We start from the raw sequence: 19295 nt of genomic DNA, 5'->3' as shown, positions 1-19295 counted from the left end.
CCGGGCCGAAAAGCTACAATTTGTCAATGTGCCCTTGAGCAAGGCACTTAACCCCAATTTGTTCCAGGGGCGCCGTACTACTGTGGCTGACCCCGTAAAACAACACACTTCACTACACCTATCATGAGAAAAAAGATACCATAACTATAGAAGAGCTCTCTGATATGGAGGATTGGGATGGTAACTGGAACTGGCTTGAGGTTCATGGTGGGAGAAGAAGATGTGGCACTGACAAGATGTTAGGGACTTCGGCAGTGATTTATGACAGGGCTAGGTGACCTGATGACCTCCTGGACTCCTCATACAGGACTGGGTACTTAGTCATCACATCCTGAAAACTGATAGGGGACAAACAAGATGCATTACCAGCCCAGCCTTAATTCGTTCAAACTTACAACACACAATAACTCAACACCCCCATCCCCCCGTGGCGGGCTGGTGGGGCCGTGACCTTGTTTTGGGATATGTACCGAACTGATTAGTTAAGGTATGTTAGCATGTCAACAGAATGGTATCCTGAGCATTTCCTATGAGGTTTTTTTAACAAGAAGAATGTAACAAATGTTCTCTGTTAAGCTTCAACTCAAATCTGTTGGTCTTTGCAAAGTCTAACATCTAAAACAGACTACAGTAAGAGCTATATAAGCATCAAATATAAGTAAGACAAGTTCAAAACCGGTTTCTTGCTGGGGTAGAGTTTCAGTGAGAGAGGACACACACATACACACACACACACACACACACACACACACACACACACACACACACACACACACACACACACACACACACACACACACACACACACACACACACACACACACACACACACACACACAACATAAATAAGGACTCTCTGAACCATAGAAAAATGCATACTCTTGCTAGAGGTATTTGTTTCAGCTGATAGTTCAAATGTATGTAATAAGAATGACATTTCAATGACAATAGGAACCCATTTGGAATATGTGCAGTGTGGGTCAGACAGAGGACAAGGACGTGTAAAGCGTTACAGGGAGAGAAGAGAGATATGTTTCAGGACTGTAGACAGGAGAGAAGTGAATGAATAGTGGGCAGTGGAGAATAGCTAGCACAAAAGGACCAGAGATAAAAGGGTAGGACATGAGAGTAGGCAAAAGAGAAAGAAGGAGAGGTGAGATGAAAAGAGAAATACCAAAGGAAAAGCGGGAAGAAAAGAGAGAGAGAGAGTGTCTTCCACACCTTGTCCTGGTACTCCCCCAGGAACATCTTGATCTGGCTGATACAGATGCACAGGTCACCGTCAATGAACTCATCTGGGATGTTCAACCCCAGTGGGCCGAATTTCCTGAGCTCAATGGCATTCCCGTGGAACAGGCAGAGACAGGAGCAGGGACTTAAGCTCTGCAGCCTGGATAGGAGAGAAGAGGAGGAGCAGGGGACAGTGTTAGGTGAGGTGTCTGGATATGATGTTTTTCACTTGAATTACACAGTATAGTATGGATGTAGGAGGAGCCAGACCTTGATGCAGGTAGTGATGAAGTCATCATTCAGGCTCAGGGAGGTCTTCAACAGGTTAGCCTTGATGCCTCTGGGAGGCTCTATGGTAATCTTATAGCCATTCTGGAGGATAGACACTGGGAACTTGCTGCTGGGCAGGCTGGTGAGCCACACAGGAAAATCCCAGTGTACCTGAAGAGGTGTTGGCAGGTTTAAGAGTGACAAAGGTTCTTACATCTTGCTTTACTGAGTGTACAAAACATTATGAGCACCTGTTCTTTCCATGAAATACAGTACCAGTCAAAAGTTTTAGAATACCAACTCATTCAAGTTTTTATTTTTTTTTTTACTATTTTCTACATTATAGAATAATAGTGAAGAAATCAAAACTATGAAATAACACATATGGAATCATGTAGTAACCAAAAAAGTGTGAAACCAATCAAAATATATTTTATATTTACAATTATTCAAATAGCCACCCTTTGCCTTCATGACAGCTGTCTCACAAAGACACAGAGGTTGGAACCAAAAATCTAACATTTGGACTCATTAGACCAAAAGACAATTTTCCACTGGTCTAATGTCCATTGCTTGTGTTTCTTGGCCCAAGCAAGTCTCTTCTTCTTATTGGAGTCCTTTAGCCGTGGTTTCTTTGCACCAATTCGACCATGAAGGCCTGATTCACGCAGTCTCCTCTGAACAGTGGATGTTGAGATGTGTCTTTTACTTGAACTTATTTGGGCTACAATTTCTGAGGCTGGTAACTCTAATGAACTTCACCTCTGTGGCAGAGGTAACTCTGGGTCTTCCTTTCCTGTGGCGGTCCTCATGAGCCAGTTTATCATAACACTTGATGTTGTTTTTTTCTCTCAAATTTCTTGAAATTTTCCGTATTGACTGACCTTCATGTCTTAAAGTAATGATGGACTGTCATTTCTCTTTGCTTATTTGAGCTGTTCTTGCCATAATATGGACTTGGTATTTTACCAAATAGGGCTATCTTCTGTATACCAACGCTACCGTGTCACAACACAACTGATTGGCTCAAATGTATTAAGAAGGAAAGAAATTCCACAAATTAACTTTTAACAAGGCACACCTGTTAATTGAAATGCATTCCAGGTGACGACATCATGAAGCTGGTTAAGAGCATGCCAAGAGTGTGCAAAGCTGTCATCAAGGCAAAGGGTGGCTACTTCGAAGAACCTCAAATATAAAATATATTTAGATTTTTTAAAACACTTTTTTGGTTACTACATGATTCCATATGTGTTATTTCATAGTTTTGATCTCTTCACTATTATTCTACAATGTAGAAAATTGAAAAAATTAAATAAATACAAACACTTGAATGAGTAGGTGTGTCCAAACTTTTGACTGGTGCTGTATATCTCCAGCTTTGTGTATGTGTGTGTTCTTCTAGGTGAGCCCACCTTATCTGGGTCAATGTTGTCAATCAGTTTCTCCACGAAGGGCAACCAGCTGGGTGCCAGGTGGCAATTCTGGAAGAAGAACCACTTGCCCCTCTCCATGGCACTGTGTATCATGGCCTTAGCCCTGGGACCCTGACGCACAACCACAACACACAGGACCAGTTACACAGCGGTCTCAGATGATACCAACATGGACAGGCTTAGGTTCAAACCTCATGACTTTGAGCCTGGGCCTAGCTCTTTCTCAGTTATTTCTCAGACTGGCTTGCACTCTTAGTGATGGTGAACGTAGCATTTCTTTAGTAGGGGATACAGGAAACAGAGTAGTCCTCTGGCTAGAAATAGACTGTTAATTAGCACTGAGGTGGGGAGACTAAGCTATTCTTAGCATAACAAATGAGAGTTCTCATTGAGAGGACTGATTTATAGTGGGCTGTCCCTTGGGTGTGAATAGTGAATTTTTCCAGGCATTCCCCAGGCCCTGCTGACCTGCCCCTGGCCCAGGGAGATGGCACTCATCTTGTAGAACTTGATGACGTCAGCAAATTTAAGAGGTCAGAGGCTGGGTCAGTACCAGGGTAGAGGCAGACCTATCTGAAGCCTGAGGGAGAGATGGAAGGAAGGAAAGAGGGAGGGCGGTAGGGAGGGAGGAATGGAGGAAGGAGAGAGGTACAGTACAGAAGGGTGTTTGAGAAACATCAAATAAACAATGAGGTGAGCTACATTGGAGAAAAAAAATCTGATGAGCTCTGCAGTGATTGTAAATATTTAAACCAAATGGCTTTAGAATAAACCTGGTAGCAAAGTGTTTACACTGAGATGGATACAGGCCAAACCAAATATAAACCATAGATGGCATTGACAGTGGCAATGAGGAAAATGCAACTTCGATGTCTTCACTGTCCGGAAAGGCAAATGTGAAACAGTGCTGGTACACCACCTGTGGCTTTATGAAGCGCTGACCCAGCTGAGCAGACACAAAGACCTGCAGGTTGTGAGTCATGTTATCAGCCCTCAGGCAGTGTGGGATCAACAGCTTCTGGAAAGAGTTCAGTTGGGTGTTCATTCCCCTGGGACCTGCTCCCAACACATATGTGTGTGTGTGTGTGTGTGTGTGTGTGTGTATTTAGCTGTGACCCTCACAGATTTACACACCTGGGCAAACAACTCAGGTTTCTGCTGGTGCTGGATGCATGTTTGTGTAAAGGACATCACACTGCTTTGCTTAGCGAGTACCACTTCCTCCTGATTCAGCCCGTACCTAGCGTGAACTTAGGACCTCTGCCTTGCTAGCACACGTGACCAGCCTTCTGAAGTTTCACACATCCATGTGCTACACTTGTCCCTCTTAACCAGGTTGTGCAGGTCAGACGGAGTCCAGAAGGTGGCTACTGAGCAACATAATACAGAATAAATAAATTGTTATTGACAGAATATACCAATACATATTTACACATACACAAATGTAAAGTAGCTGATGTATTTCAGTGTTATGTTCATTATCCAACAGAGGCCCTGGGTAACAGTTTCCCAGTTAGGAGTGTTGGACTCATTGCACACTTGGCTCACAGTTCTAGACGCTGTGTTCACAACAACTGGGAACTCGGAAATCTCCAACTTTAACGACAGGTCTGATTTATAATGGGGAAACATGGTCATGGCTAGAAGGGTAATCCAGTTTTTGTCAAATTAACATCAGATTAGACGTTTCATAGCAGGTTAGGAGAACCCTACGCAGCAGGTTAAGAGAATTAAGTTAAGGTTAGGAAAAAAGTTAGGGTTAAAATGCTAAACATTTGAACTTTTGACGTTAATATGACAAAAGCTTGATCCTTTCTAGCATGACCGGAAACAAGCGTATGTATGGCGTGCTCCAAGTTGACAAATCTCTATATTTTTGTGTGTTTTCAGAAATGGTGCATGCAGATGTTTAGTGTTACACTTAGGAAGCGGCTATAAATGAGGCTATAAATGAGGCCCAGGGTACTTTCTGACGTGGGGCGAGTTTGCTCCTCTGTTGCAGTGGGGGTAACTTGTGTTCTGCAGGTTTGCTTGGGGTATGTGGCAAAAATAGTCTACACCAAACCCATGGGGATGGTTTTGGTGCACTTGCTTTTCTTCCATCTTCAGACACATCTGTAGATATCTGCCTTACAAAATAAGCATCCAAAGTTAGTAGGTAGCTAGCTAAGCATTCCAACACTGGAGGGGGTGGAGAAATAAGTGCTATCTGGTTAGTAGAGACCCTACTGACCCTACTGGTTTTCTACAAGCCAATATGTATCTAATGTACAGCAGTTTAGGCTCCTCAGAGGAAGGGGAGGACCATCCTCAGTGAATTTCATACAAATAAAAATAGTAAAAAAAAAAAAAAGTAATAATTTGTAGATAGAACTATATTAAATATATTCACGTCACTAAATAATTGATTAAAACACAGATTTGCAATGAAGGTCTACAGTAGCCTCAATAGCACTCTGTAGGGTAGCACCATGTTGTTGCTGGTGGACAGCTAGTTTCCGTCCTCCTTTGGGTACATTGACTTCAATACAAAACCTAGGAGGCTCATGGTTCTCACCCCGTTCCATAGACTTACTCAGAAATTAAGACAACGTCCAGAGGACGTCTTCCAACCTATCAGAGCTCTTGCAGCATGAACTGACATGTTGTCCACCCAATCAAAGGATCAGACAATGAATCTAGTACCCAATGTGGTGAGTAGTTGACTCATTAGAAAGAGAAAAATACAGTTTTGAAAAAATTTATTTAGGAGAAGCAAGAAAGACAGCTAGCTATATTTCATTGTATTTTATTTTTCACTTTCACTTAGCTAGCGAATGCAGCTAGCTAGTTTAGCCTACTCAAACAGAGAGGGGTGCTATGTTAGCTAGCTGGATATGGCTATCCAACACTGGAACTCTTCCAAGTCAAGGTAAGCTTTAGGTTTTAATTAATGTATTGCAACCAGGGTTCGCCGGGGGTAACTGCTAAACTGCTTGCTGACTGTACACTGTACTTCATGATTGTAGCAGTTGTGGGAGAAAGGTAGACTTGCTGAGGAAAGAAAGATAGAAATACATTAGCTAGCGAAAGAGGAGACTGACAGCAGGCCCTGAGTGGAAATAACAGATGGATATACATCCCCAAGCAGGAACCACGTAAAGGCCAAGCAAGCTGTATGTATGTCTAAATATATGCCAAGCGTAAGCATGCAATGCAGGCATTATTTTCATATCCATATAAGGAGAGTCTAGCCATCAATATGTTAGAGCTAAAAGCAGATATAGGCGTTATCCATTGGGTTGAAAGGAATAGGTGACAGAACGCATAGGGGGTTTTACTTCATTTACATAAAGGATGGACCTATGTATTGTATATGCATAAAAGCAGAGCCGGGGCCTAAGGAAGGCAGTTGTTCTCCGCGGACCGGCTCGGCTTTACTACTCTGTATTAAAGTCTATATTGAATTTACAAGTTCTTGTAAGAAGTGTTATTCTTAAGATAATTTTCCACGACACAGTTTACTAACGTGTTAGTTCTAGTAGCTATGTTGACTATGATGTTAGCTAATATGGTGACAACAATGTAGGCTGTGTGTAGCGGTTAGCGGTTAGTGGTTATGATATGAAGGTTTGGCTTGGAACATTTTTTTTCGCCTGGTCACAGACAACTGATGTGTTGTGCACTGAAGTCCACAAACGAAGGTAAGAGGTAAGAGGAGGAGAGCGCATAGATGCATGAAGGAATTTTACAATGAGCAAAATTATCATGCTGTTTCTATGTGGCTGCTATGAATGTGAACTGTGTTTGCGTGTGATCATTCTGCTGATTCTGTTGAAAAACGTTTCTTAAACGGAAGCAAACAGAATGAACAAAACGATGAATTAGTCCAATTAGTCCAATGCTGATTTAATCCAATAGAAACTCTTGTTTGCAACTGTTGGACTAATGGTTACACCCTAGATCAGCTAGATGCAGGCGAGAGTACGTGTGCAAGGCGGTATTGAATGTGTCCCTGTCTGTAACCAATTTTTCTCTCGTTGTAAACTTTCATTCATAGGCTAGGATATATACCAAACAAAAATATGAACGCAACATGTAAAGTATTGGTCCCATGTTTCATTCCATATGCACAAAACGCTTATTTCTCTCAAATTTTGTGCACATTCTTTGTTTACATCCCTGTTAGTGAGCATTTCTCCTTTGTCAAGATAATCCATCCACCAGACAGGTGTGGCATATCAAGAAGCTGATTCAACAGCATGATCATTACACAGGTGCACCTTGTGCTGGGGACAATAAAAGGCCACTCTAAAATGTGCAGTCACACAACACAATGCCACAAAAGTTGAGGGAGCGTGCAATTGGCATGCTGACTGTAGGAACATCCACCAGAGCTGTTTCCAGATAATTTAATGTTCATTTCTCTACCATAAGCCACCTCCAATGTCATTTTAGAGAATGTGGCAGTAAGTCCAACTGGCCTCACAACCGCAGACCAGGTGTAACCACGCCAGCCCAGGACCTCCACACCCGGCTTCTTCATCTGCAGGATCTTCTGAGACCAGCCACCCGGACAGCTGATGAAACTGAGGAGTATTTCTGTCTGTAATAAAGCCCTTTAGTGGGGAAAAACATATTCAGATTGCCTCGGCTTTGCTCCCCACCCATGGCGGTGCCACTGCCCAGTCATGGGAAATCCATAGATTAGGGAATAATACATTTATTTAAATTGACTGATTTCCATATATGAACTGTAACTTAGTAAAATTGTTGAAATTTGTTCCATGTTCCGGTTATATTTTTGCTCAGTATAAGATCCTCCGCATGGGTATATGGAAAATTTGAGTATCATGTAGTAGCCTAAACCTATCAAAGTAACATTGAGCTGGGTGAATGGAATATGAATAAAAGTCATCCAATACGCTGTAATAGAAATAAGGCCATGCATATAAAAACATTTGTCCTCCCTCATCTAATAAATGTCACCGACTGCCACTGATGTACAGTCTATTACAGTGAATTGCATTGGGGGCTATGGAGGGGACGGAGTGAAAAGCCAGCAGCTGGCCATGCGACACAGTTCTCCTCCAAAACTAACCATATTTGGTTAGAAGAGACCCTACTGAGTATTTCCACCCCACTTTAGCTGAGACAGGTAAAAAATTTTCTCTACAGCCCAATATTCTCAACATACCAATATTCTCAACATACCAATATTCTCAACATACCAGTGTCAACATTACATTTTTCATTATTGGTCTTAAAAAGTATTCATCTGTTTTCATAAATTACTCAATGTGTTTTCTTGTTGGCACAAAAAAGTATTCATCTGTTTTCATAAATTACTCAATGTGTTTTCTTGTTGGCACAATAAAAGTGGTCATTGATTAAAAGTCAATATCATTTGAATGAGTTATCCAGTTTTTAATGTTTTGAAAAGTGGCCTTTTATTTTGAAGGTTGCGTCATTACCATACCACTGTGACGTCATTGTTTTTGCTGCTGGCAGAATACAAGTTGAATGCCCACCATTGACCACAGTCTACTAAATTGACATCGTTCGCTAATGTTGCTGGCTGGCGAAACAATTTAGGCGACATGATAAATAAGTACTGATAGAGTTTGACACTTGCTAAATGACTGTAACTTACATTTTCAATAACATTACATCTAGGGGATACCATGAGTTTTAAGATATAAAACTTGCAACCTGTTGTTGACTTCAAATCTCCTTTTCTTTTTCAAGTGTTGTACTCCGCTAGCCAGCACCTCGCCTAAACAGGTGTGCGTTTCTTTCGCTTCCAGGTTAATTTAAAATTCACCTTCAACTTCCATCCTCTATGTACTGAAATCTCTTGTTTCTAAGTGCGCTACTGGAGGACGCGGCAACAGTTGTGTTCTCCTATCAAACAGCTGGGGGTGCCAGAGCTCGTGTGATGATGATTTACTGCAGGAGCGAGTAGCTAAGTGCACATTCACATTGGAAGAAATTAACACAAGTGAAAGTGGGATGCCTTGTCAGCCGTACAACCGAATGCATTCAACTGAAATGTGTCTTCCGCATTTAACCCAACCCCAGAGGTGCGGGGCTGCAGTAATCGACATCCATGTCATCAGTCGAAAGAACACTAGCATTTCTTTGTTATATTTAAGGAGATGAGAGAGAACTAAATGCTCATTTAGGACAATATTATTTACTACTCTCTGAGAGTATTGTAGGCCTAATACAGGGCTCTAGACAGAACATTCTATGTCAGCCTTTACTATTTAGTGCTACCAAATGTACAGTACCAGTCAAAAGTTTGGACACACCTACTCATTCCAGGGTTTTTCTTTATTTTTATTATTTTCTACATTGTAGAATAATAGTGAAGACATCAAAACTATGAAATAACACATATGGAATCATGTAGTAACCGAAAAAGTGTTAAACAAATCAAAATATATTTTATATTTCAGATTCTTCAAAGTAGCCACCCTTTGCCTTGATGACAGCTTTGCACATTCTTGGCATTCTCTCAACCAGCTTAATGAGGTGGTCACCTGGAATGCATTTCAATTAACAAGTGTGCCTTGTTAAAAGTTAATTTGTGGAATTTCTTTCCTTAATGTGTTTCAGCCAATCAGTTGTGTTGTGACACGGTAGGGTTGGTATAGAGAAGATAGCCCTATTTGGTAAAAGACCAAGTTCATATTATGGCAAGAACATCTCAAATAAAAAAAGAGAAACAACAGTCCATCATTACTTTACGACATGAAGGTCAGTCAATCCAGAAAAGTTCAAGAACGCAACAGGAACGGTACCGGATCACCAAGTCTAGGACCAAAAGGGTCCTTAACAGCTTCTACCACCAAGCCATAAGACTCCTGAACAATGAATCAAATGGCCACCGGACTATTTGAATTGACACCCCCCCCCTTTTCATTTTTTTTTTACTTTAGTTTATTTAGTAAATATTTTCTTAACTCTTTCTTGAACTGCATTGTTGGTTAAGGGCTTGTAAGTAAGCATTTCACGGTATGGTCAACACCTGTTGTATTTGGCGCAGGTGACAAATACAATTTGATTTGATATAGTGACAATCATCATACTGTAACTTCTGACAGCATTGACTCTTCTACAACGTGTCTATTGAATGATCTCCATGAATGATCTCAATGAGGGAATAACCCACATCTGATAACTTTATCAGAGCCCTCGGCTGTTTGATGCTGACAACCTTTCATTAGCAGATGCTGATCATGCTCAGGAGATCAATGAGAAGGATTATTCAGAGGGATCCAAAGAAAACCATATTAGCCCCCAGAGTCTCTGATGGGGTGGTGGTCCTCAAACATGGCTGCCTGCCAGGGTTGGCGGGCGGCCCTGTGGTCAAAGCTGAAGCTAGAATCCACCACTGTCGGCTTTGTCTGACAGATGTGTAGTTCGGAGCACTCGGTGTGTGGAGCTGATTAAAGTCTAACAAGCTTGTCATGGCTTTGATCCACCCAGCGGCCCTTCTCCCAGTCCCTCTCTCCCTGCAGTCCAGCGCCGCAGCAGCCATCCCCATATTAACCAGCTGGCTTACCATCAACCACGATGCCCCCTTCTCTTGCATCTTTCGCCCAGGCTCTCTCCTTGGCTTCCACCCTCTCTGCTTTATTCTGCCTATCTCCTTCTTTTACAGCTCTGGGCTGTAGTGGGGGTCATTCCTGCATGAATGTGACTCCCATTTTACAGTAATGAGAGCAGCATGTGCCGCTGCTAACTTTAGCTCCTCCTGATGACCAGATGTTGGCTGGTGTGATCAAACACTGCCGACTCCCCCCTCAGCAGTGTCACATTGTTGGGGGAACCATAAGAACTGAGTGGTCTCAGTTACACACATACCCACACCTTCTTTCCCTTATAAAACCTACATGCCAACTACAACTGTGGACACACCCTTGTGTGTGTGGATGCACATTATGCTAGCATGCATGTGTGTGTAGCAGGACATTAACGAAATGAGGCATGTGTTTTTGAGTTTCCCAGTTCTAAGTGTCATTCCTCTTGTAATCTTATAACATAGTATGCATGTTGTTTTAATGCACGTTGTTTTAAATTCAGACCTAAACGATGCTGTTTGTATTTCCAGTCAAGGGAACATTGCAGACAGTTTGTAGGCACCATTTGCATATAAAACCCTTCCATACTTACAGACTGAAGCGGAGGGGTTCTCTAGTACTAATCATAGAGATCCCTTATCTGGGGGGGGGGGGACTGATGGGAATACGTGTGAGCATACCACACCTGGACACACTTTAGAAAATGGTCACACCTTGGATTTTACGACAACTTAACTATTGCAACACATCATTCTCAAAGTATTTCTTGTCTTTATGAGGCGTGCACTCACAACAACAACAACAACAACACCAAATGCACTAGCTGAATGTCATATATGCTACTTAATAGATTAAATTGGTACACCGTTAGGGAAGCAAATGTCACTAACACTGCAGTGTTTTATGGCTGTGGGTTTAAAGAAAGGCTGTCTTATAGAGTGTTGGTACTGACGACGGGCAGGTTGGTGAGGGGGTGTGAAATGTGACCTCCGTGCCTCCTGGGGGCATGAAGTGGTTGCCTTGGGTTGGGGCAGGTCACAGGTGGACGATTGGCATGCTCATAACCAGAGCATTTAATGGGTGGCAACGGGGCTTCTCCCAAACCTTGCACCTAGTTCCAAAACAGCTGCGTCTGGTTTCTCCTCTTCATTTGCCCCATTTCTCACTGTGACTTTTAGGGGGAACCAACGTCACGTTAAAGCTCAAAGATCAGAAGCATTCAGTGGAGATGGCTGAGTCACTGGCTTGCTCGCGCTCCCACTCTCCAATGCCGCCTCTAGGGCGCATCACGTCATGCCATGCTTTTTTTGCTATACTCAACTTGAGTGGGTTGAGCCACTGACGTGATCTACCGGTCCGGTTTTGCACCCCCTTGGGCTCGTGCGGTGGCTGAGATCTTTGTGGGCTATACTCTGCTTTGTCTCAGGTAGTAAGTTAGTGGTATATTGATTTCCCTTTGTTGGTGTGGGGGTTACACTTTGGCGAAGTTGGTCGGGTTATATCCTGCCCGGTTGGCCCCGTCCAACTTGGGAGTAACTTTGGATGGGGCCGCAGTGTCCTCCGACCCCCCCACCCTGCCCTGTCTCAGTCCACAGTATCTATGCTGCAATACCCTATGTGCCGAGGGGCTAAGTTCAGTCTGTCCTGTTAGGTTACTGTGTGATCTCAAATTCTCCTGTCCTATGTGGTGTCCTGTGTGATCTTAGGTATGCTACCTATAATTCTCCTTACTCACTCTCTCTCTCGCTTCCTCTCTAGGTCTCCCCTCCCAGAGGACCTGAGCCCTAGGACCATGCCTCAGGACTACCTGGCCTAACGACTCCTGGCTGTCTGTCTCCAGTCCACCCGGACGTGCTGCCCATCCAGTTCTTCTGTTCTGCCTGCAGCTATGGAACCACATTGTCCCAGACCTGCTGTTCATCTCACTCACTCACTCACTCACTCACTCACTCACTCACTCACTCACTCACTCACTCACTCACTCACTCACTCACTCACTCACTCACTCACTCACTCACTCACTCACTCACTCACTCACTCACTCACTCACTCACTCACTCACTCACTCACTCACCGACTCACCTGCTGTCTTGACCTCTGAATGCTCTGCTATGAAAAGCCAACTGACATTTACTCCTGAGGTGTTGAACTGTGTACCCTAATTGGTACACGTTTTGAAGATTGATCTGGCCTAAATGGCCATGTACTCTAATAATCTCCACCCTGCACAGCCAGAAGAGGACTGGCCACCCCTCAGAGCCTGGTTCCTCTCTAGGTTTCTTCCTAGGTTCCTACCTTTCTAGAGAGTTTTTCCTAGCCACTGTGCTTCTGCATTGTTTGCTCTTTGGGGCTTGGGGGTTTGAGGCTGGGTATCTGTATAGCACTTTGAGACAGCTGCTGATGTAAAAAGGGCTTTATAAAATGCATTTGATTGATTGAAAGCCGTCATTGATCCAAAGTTACTGAGTGCACTTTGTTTGTGTGTGTATTTGTATGCGTGTGTGTGTGTCTTAACTGTGGAAATGCTAGATTTATTGATATGCACTCCAGTCTCTCTGTCCTATCTGACCTCTAACCCAGCACTCATGATGCTGGGAGATCTTGTGTCACTGTTGTCCACTACCCTTTATATGACATATCATTATTTTTTTTCTCACCTTTATTTAACCAGGTAGGCTAGTTGAGAACAAGTTCTCATTTACAACTGCGACCTGGCCAAGATAAAGCAAAGCAGTGCGACACAAACAACAACACAGAGTTACACATGGAATAAACAAACGTACAGTCAATAACACAATAAGGAATAAAAAAGAGGGGAAAAAATATATATCTATATACAGTGTGTGCAAATGAGGTAAGATTAGGGAGGTAAGGCCAGCCATAGTGGCGAAGTAATTACATTTTTGCAATTTAAACACTGGATGGGTTATTTACACATGGTGTATGTACAGATGCAGTGATCTGTGAGCTGCTCTGACAGCTGATATTTAAAGTTAGTGAGGGAGATATGAGTCTCCAGCTTCAGTGATTTTTGCAATTCGTTCCAGTCATTGGCAGCAGAGAACTGTAAGGAAAGGCGGCCAAATGAGGAATAGGCTTTGGGGGTGACCAATGAAATATACCTGCTGAACCGCGTGCAACGGGTGGGTGCTGCTATGGTGACCAGTGAGCTGAGATAAGGTGGGGCTTTACCTAGCAAAGACTTATAGATGACCTGGAGCCAGTGGGTTTGGCGACGAATATGAAGCGAGAGCCAGCTAATGAGAGCATACAGGACACAGTGGTGGGTAGTATATGGGCTTTGGTGACAAAACGGGTGGCACTGTGATAGCAAACTGGATGCAGTCTGAGTAGAGTGTTGGGGCTATTTTATAAATGACATCGCCGAAGTCAAGGATCGGTAGGATAGTCAGTTTTACGAGGGTATGTTTGGCAGCATGAGTGAAGGATCCTTTGTTGCGAAATAGGAAGCTGATTCTAGATTTGATTTTGGATTGGAGATGCTTAATATGAGTCTAGAAGGAGAGTTTACAGTCTAACCAGACACCTAGGTATTTGTAATTGTCCACATACAGTGCCTTGCGAAAGTATTCGGCCCCCTTGAACTTTTTGACCTTTTGCCACATTTCAGGCTTCAAACATAAAGATATAAAACTGTCATTTTTTGTGAAGAATCAACAACAAGTGGGACACAATCATGAAGTGGAACGAAATTTATTGGATATTTCAAACTTTTTTAACAAATAAAAAATTGAAAAATTGGGCGTGCAAAATTATTCAGCCCCTTTACTTTCAGTGCAGCAAACTCTCTCCAAAAGTTCAGTGAGGATCTCTGAATGATCCAATGTTGACCTAAATGACTAATGATGATAAATAGAATCCACCTGTGTGTAATCAAGTCTCCGTATAAATGCACCTGCTCTGTGATAGTCTCAGAGGTCCGTTTAAAGCGCAGAGAGCATCATGAAGAACAAGGAACACACCAGGCAGGTCCGAGATACTGTTGTGGAGAAGTTTAAAGCCGGATTTGGATACAAAAAGATTTCCCAAGCTTTAAACATCCCAAGGAGCACTGTGCAAGCGAAAATATTGAAATGGAAGGAGTATCAGACCACTGCAAATCTATGAAGACCCGGCCGTCCCTCTAAACTTTCAGCTCATACAAGGAGAAGACTGATCAGAGATGCAGCCAAGAGGCCCATGATCACTCTGGATGAACTGCAGAGATCTACAGCTGAGGTGGGAGACTCTGTCCATAGGACAACAATCAGTCGTATACTGCACAAATCTGGCCTTTATGGAAGAGTGGCAAGAAGAAAGCCATTTCTTAAAGATATCCATAAAAAGTGTAGTTTAAAGTTTGCCACTAGCCACCTGGGAGACACACCAAACATGTGGAAGAAGGTGCTCTGGTCAGATGAAACCAATATCGAACCTTTTGGCAACAATGCAAAACGTTATGTTTGGCGTAAAAGCAACACAGCTCATCACCCTGAACACACCATCCCCACTGTCAAACATGGTGGTGGCAGCATCATGGTTTGGGCCTGCTTTTCTTCAGCAGGGGCAGGGAAGATGGTTAAAATTGATGGGAAGATGGATGGAGCCAAATACAGGACCATTCTGGAAGAAAACCTGATGGAGTCTGCAAAAGACCTGAGACTGGGACGGAGATTTGTCTTCCAACAAGACAATGATCCAAAACATAAAGCAAAATCTACAATGGAATGGTTCACAAATAAACATATCCAGGTGTTAGAATGGCCAAGTCAAAGTCCAGACCTGAATCCAATCGAGAATCTGTGGAAAGAACTGAAAACTGCTGTTCACAAACGCTCTCCATCCAACCTCACTGAGCTCGAGCTGTTTTGCAAGGAGGAATGGGCAAAAATGTCAGTCTCTCGATGTGCAAAACTGATAGAGACATACCCCAAGCGACTTACAGCTGTAATCGCAGCAAAAGGTGGCGCTACAAAGTATTAACTTAAGGGGGCTGAATAATTTTGCACGGCCAATATTTCAGTTTTTTATTTGTTAAAAAAGTTTTAAATATCCAATAAATTTCGTTCCACTTCATAATTGTGTCCCACTTGTTGTTGATTCTTCACAAAAAATTACAGTTTTATATCTTTATGTTTGAAGCCTGAAATGTGGCAAAAGGTCAAAAAGTTCAAGGGGGCCGAATACTTTCGCAAGGCACTGTATTCTAAGTCAGAACCATCCAAAGTAGTGATGCTGGACGTGCGGGCAGGTGCGGGCAGCGATCGGTTGAAGAGCATGCATTTAGTTTTACTTGCATTTAAGAGCAGTTGGAGGCCACGGAAGGAGTGTTGTATGGCGTTGAAGCTTGTCTGGAGGTTAGTTAACACAGTGTCCAAAGAAGGGCCAGATGTACACAGAATGGTGTCATCTGCGTAGAGGTAGATCAGATAATTACCCGCAGCAAGAGCGACATCATTGATATATACAGAGAAAAGAGTCGGCCCGAGAATTTAACCCTGTGGCACCCCCATAGAGACTGCCAGAGGTCCGGACAACAGGCCCTCTGATTTGACACACTGAACTCTGTCTGAGAAGTAGTTGGTGAACCAGGCAAGGCAGTCGTTTGAGAACCCAAGGCTGTTCAGTCTGCCGATAAGAATGTGGTGATTGACAGAGTCGATAGCCTTGGCCAGTTCAATGAATACGGCTGCACAGTATTGTCTTTTATCGATGGAGGTTATGATATCGTTTAGGACCTTGAGCGTGGCTGAGGTGCACCCATGACCAGCTCGGAAACCAGATTGCATAGCGGAGAAGGTATGGTGGGATTCAAAATGGTCGGTGATCTATTTGTTAACTTGGCTTTTGAAGACCTTAGGCAGGGTAGAATAGATATAGGTCTGTAACAGTTTGGGTCTAGTGTCTCCCCCTTCGAAGAGGGGGATGACTGCGGCAGCTTTCCGATCTTTGGGGATCTCAAACGATACGAAAGAGGTTGAACAGGCTAGTAACAGGGGTTGCAACAATTACGGCGGATAATTTTAGAAAGAGAGGGTCCTGGTTGTCTAGCCCAGCTGATTTTTAGGGAGCGTTTGACAGTGATGAGGAGTGGTCATTTGACCGCAGACCCATTACGGACGCAGGCAATGAAGCAGTGATAGCTGAGATCCTGGTTGAAGACAGCAGAGGTGTATTTAGAGGGCAAGTTGTTCAGGATGATATCTATGAGGGTGCCCGTGTTTACAGATTTGGGGTTGTACCTGGTAGGTTCATTGATAATTTGTGTGAGATTGAGGGCATCTAGCTTAGATTGTAGGATGGCCGGGGTGTTAAGCATGTCCCAGTTTAGGTCACCTAACAGTACGAGCTCTGAAGATAGATGGGGGGCAATCAATTCACATATGGTGTCCAGGGCACAGCTGGGGGCAGTAGGTGGTCTATAACAAGTGGCAACGGTGAGAGACTTGTTTCTGGAAAGGTGGATTTTTAGAAGTAGAAGCTCTAATTGTTTGGGCACAGACCTGGATAGTATAACAGAACACTGCAGACTGTCTCTGCAGTAGATTGCTACTCCGCCCCCTTTGGCAGTTCTATCTTGTCGTAAAGTGTTATAGTTAGGGATGGAAATTTCTGGATTTTTGGTGGCCTTCCTAAGCCAGGATTCAGACAGGGCTAGGGAATCCGGGTTGGCAGAGTGTGCTAAAGCAGTGAGTAAAACAAACTTAGGGAGGAGGCTTCTAATGTTAACATGCATGAAACCAAGGCTTTTACGGTCGCAGAAATCAACAAATGAGAGCGCCTGGGGAATGGGAGTGGAGCTAGGCACTGCACGACCTGGATTAACCTCTACATCACCAGAGGAACAGAGGAGGATAAGGTTACGGCTAAAGGCTATAAGGACAGGTCGTCTAGTGCGTTCGGAACAGAGTAAAAAGAACAGGTTTATGGGCGTGGAAGAATAGATTCAAGGCATAATGTACAGACAAGGGTATGGTAGGATGTGAATACAGTGGAGGTAAACCTAGGCATTGCGTGCCGATGAGAGAGGTTTTGTCTCTAGAGATATCATTTAGACCAGGTGAGGTCACCGCATGTGTGGGAGGGTCCAGGCCAATTGGCAAAATAGGTATTGTAGCCCAAGAAATTGGCTGATGGTCCTCTTCAGCTAGCAGTCCGATATGCTCTAGACAGCTAGCGGGCCATGGCTAGCAGGCTAGCGTTTGGGCCTTCAGGGGACGTCGCAACGGAGGAGCCTGTTGACACCCGGTTGACCAGTCGTGGTGGAATCGGCGGGGCTCCATGTCGGCAGTAAAAGGGGTCCAGGCCAATTGGAAAAATATGTATTGTAGCCCAAGGAGTGGCTGATGGACCTCTTAAGCTAGCCCGGGGCTGGGCCTAGCACAAGGCTAGTTCCAGGCTCACTGGTGCTTGCTTCGGGACAGAGACGTTAGCCAGGGGGGTAGCCACTCGGATAGTGGACCATAATGGACCAGACCATGCATAATCATTAATATCCTGGATATCCTATAGTCATTGGAACAAAAACTCATTGCTCTGAGAGGCCAGGATAAGAGAGTGTATCTAAATAGATGTGTGTTTGTGTACAAATGTATGCATAAGTCAATGTGTGCACTGTAGGCATAGTGTTTGTTAGCATGTGTGGGCAGAAAAAGTAAATCATGCTCAATCAGGCTCAGAATAGACAGCTCAGAATATGTTTGTGTTTGGAAACATGGTTATGTGTGTGTGAGAGAGTCCGTGCATGTACTATGTAGTAGGCATGTACACTGAACAAAAATATAAACTCAACATGCAACAATTTCTAAGATTTTACTGAGTTACAGTTCATAGAAGGAAATCAGTCAATTGAAATGAATTCATTTGGCCCTAATCTATGGATTTCACATGACTGGGAATACAGATATGCATCTGTTGGTCACAGATAACTTCAAAGGAAAAAAGTATGGGCGTGGATCAGAAAACCAGTCAGTATCTGGTGTGACCACCATTTGCCTCATGCAGCTCGACACATCTCCTTCGCATAGAGTTGATCAGGCTGTTGATTGTGGCCTGTGGAATGTCCCACTCCTCTTCAATGGCTGTGCAAAGTTGCTGGATATTTGTGGGAACTGGAACTCGCTGTTGTAAATGTCGATCCAGAGCATTCCAAACATGCTCAATGGGTGACGTCTGGTGAGTATGCAGGCCATGGAAGAACTGAGCCATTTTCAGCTTCCAGGAATTGTGTACAGATCTATTCAACATGGGGCCGTGCATTATCATGCTGAAACATGAGGGGATGGCGGCGGATGAATGGCACAACAATGGACCTCAGGATCTCGTCATGGTATCTCTGTGCTTTCAAGTTGCCATCGATAAAATGCAATTGTGTTCGATATTCCGTAGCTTATGCCTTCCCATTCCATAACCCCACCACCATCATGGGGCACTCAGCAAACTGCTCACTCACACGACTGACCGGTACAGTTGAAACCGGGATTCATCCGTGAAGGGCACACTTCTCCAGCGTGCCAGTAGCCATCGAAGATGAGGATTTGCCCACTGAAGTCGGTTATGACGCCGAACTGCAGTCCGGTCAAGACCCTGGTGAGGACAATAAGCACACAGATGAGCTTCCCTGAGATGGTTTCTAACAGTTTGTGCAGAAATTCTTTGGTTGTGCAAACCCACAGTTTCATCAGCTGTCCGGGTGACTGGCCTCCTAAGATTTCAAATTCTGCCAAATTCTCTAAAATGACTATCGAAGTAGCAAAAGCTCTGGTGGACATTCCTGCAGTCAGCATGCCAA

This window comes from Salmo salar, chromosome ssa22 (assembly GCF_905237065.1).
Source record: "Salmo salar chromosome ssa22, Ssal_v3.1, whole genome shotgun sequence".
Lineage (NCBI taxonomy): Eukaryota > Metazoa > Chordata > Actinopteri > Salmoniformes > Salmonidae > Salmo > Salmo salar.
Note: the sequence above shows the minus strand (reverse complement) of the source record.